Raw genomic sequence first — 2,800 nt, forward strand, 5'->3', positions numbered from 1 at the left:
AAAAAAGAAAGGACCCGAAGTTCTCAAACTTCTGATTTTAAAGTCGAGGCCTTGGGTGACTATTGGGCTGGGCTACTTCCACTTTGATTACCCTAGTAATCACTGTATTGGGCCATTTTGACTTCGATTGTCCAATAATCGGGCCAAGTTGTTTCATTGATTTTTTGCATCTTCTATTTCCAGTTTCCCAGTGGCCTACCATGCACTAAAAATTCGATTTGGACAACTTATTCTTGTATAGGGTCTAAATATCTGACAAAGCAGACGGCAAATCCCAAAACACGCATAGTATACTAATTTGGGCAAAGCATTAGCATTCACCAATGCATATAGATCATTCATCCTTAGATTCATATGGGTACATAATGCATTCGTATGGTCTGATGGTAATTCAATCCCTGTCGATTCCTCGTGGCCATGTTGGATCACTCTCCAAAATAGATTAGAGTATGTTAAAATAAGAGTAGGAGTAGATGTAGATGATGACAATTGACAAAAATCCTTCATTCTTGTGGATGTTCTAAAGAGTTAATCCCATTAAAGAGTATACCCCTTGAAAAATGCCTCTCAGTAAACTCCTTGAAAAAAGCTTCTTCCTCACAGTGCCTCGCTAAATATTTAATTGAATCAATCCAACTTCTGTGCTATTAAAGTTTTTCCAATCAGGTAGAATTGGGTCGGGTAGCCCAATTTCTGTGGCTAAATTTTGGTATGTGCAATGCGTCTGGTCTCGTGAATTGACTAAATAAGTGAATTACCAAATTTTTTTAATTACTTGCTCTTGATGAAAAACTTTCTAACAATCTAGTGATTTCCCATATCGCTAAAAATTCTAAATTTGTGTAACTTTTGGTTAATCATAATTGACATTGATTTTACTGTATATTAGCGTATGACTACTATTTTAGGTTCGTTTGTTAAAATTACAAAATATATCAAAAAATGTAATTGTTAAGTACATTGTACTTATATTTTATGTGTTGAAAAGTTTTTACAGAAAGTATGATATTCACAATTCATCTTGACCTATTTTATTAATTCAAAAGTTTGTTCACAATTTTTTTTGTGAAATTTTATATAGTGTGTAAAGGGTCTTCGGGCTTCTATGGGACCAAAAAAAAAAGGAAAAATTTATATAGTATGGGGAGGGTAATTTGGTTAGTTCAGGGATTTAGATGCGTTAAACATGCCATCAGCTCGAAATTGGTTAGTCAACCCAATAATTATACATGATTGAAAAATTTATAATAGTACAGAGGTAAGTTGATTCAATTAGACATTCAAAAAACCATGTGATAAAGAGACATTTTTTAAGGGAATTTATTGGTAAATTATCCCTAACCTTCCCCCAAAACCCCCTTCCCCTGGCACACGCGCCAAGGAGTTGGTCTCTAACAAGAACCTAAAGTTAGGAATGGCTACACCTAGCCTAATCTATGAGGTCTTTTGACTTAGTAGGTTGTTCATTAACACTTTTAAACCAACCAATGTATTAAGACTTGATGGGGTGGGAGGCAAGGGTTCACCAATTTACCACAATTAAATGTGGCCTTATTTAAAAAATTCAAGTGGGTGCGTAGTGCACCTGTCTGGTCCGATGGTGGTTCAGTCCCCTCCGGATTACCCTAGAATCTCTTCAGGCCCTCCCCTCCCCATAGTGTAGGAAGTTACCGTATCGACAAAAAAAAAAAAAAAATTTAACACTTTTAAACCTGATCTTGACTCAACCCCATCTTAACCAGATGATCTGCGCAGCAATTGCCCACCCTCTAAGTGTGCTGAAGAACACATTCCCAAGGCTTCTATACACCTTAAAGCTATACATCTATACAACTTAATGCTATAGATGTATGTTATTATTTTACTTCTATTACACCTTAATTTTACTCCTATAGACATTAAAGCCACGGCACTTTAATTGCTTCTATTTCCCTTAATTTTACTTCTATACACCTTAAAGCTAAAGATGTATGAAAACTTATGATGCCCCAAATTCGTCAATATATAGATATATATACCCCACAAGCTATATTGCCAGAGATTGTGTCTGAGAACAACTTGATATTTGTAACCAACAAATAATTATTAGCAATGTGTAGGCATAAATACATTTTCCCAAACTTTTTTCGAAATTTAAAGTCCAAAGTAACTATTCGATACTGAGGTCCAAACGTGGTTGGTTTGTCTGGTTATTCACAAATTCATGGCTACTCACATTTTATGCCGGACCACATGATCAAGCAAGCTTGTGTACCTGTGCAAGAGCCGATTCTGTGTTAGTCTTTCGTAATTCTCAGGAGGTTCTCTGGCAATCTTGTCGTTCATCCTCAATTTAGTCAATAATTCTTCAAGTCTTCAGCTTTAAGGGAATTCCAGCATTTATGGTGTCATCATCAGCTGATCTCAGCTGCTTGCAGAGTAACAGTATACTTCACCAATTTGGTTGGTCTAGATTCTTTGCTATGGTCAAGGAAAATTAGAATTTGTCCAGTTGATACCCTTGTCGGACAACAAGAGCCTAGTTGAAGCAATCTGCTCAATTATAGATAAGATTTCTTTAAAAAAAAAAGAAAAAAAAAACCACCTTATCGTGGAAGAAGATAGGCTGGAATCTAAACCATGTGACGCTGCAAGACCAGAAAAGTGTATATGAACTCTCTTGCCTTAGCCTAATCTCTAAGTATCACAAACAAAAGGGACTCTAGGCTTTGAACCGATAACAAAGGGACTATAGTTTGATCAGCTCAAATATATCAGTATTCAGTACACTTGCACGAATCTTACATACGGGAATATATGA

The sequence above is a fragment of the Coffea eugenioides genome, chromosome 10 (genome assembly GCF_003713205.1).
Source record: "Coffea eugenioides isolate CCC68of chromosome 10, Ceug_1.0, whole genome shotgun sequence".
Classification (NCBI taxonomy): Eukaryota; Viridiplantae; Streptophyta; class Magnoliopsida; order Gentianales; family Rubiaceae; genus Coffea; species Coffea eugenioides.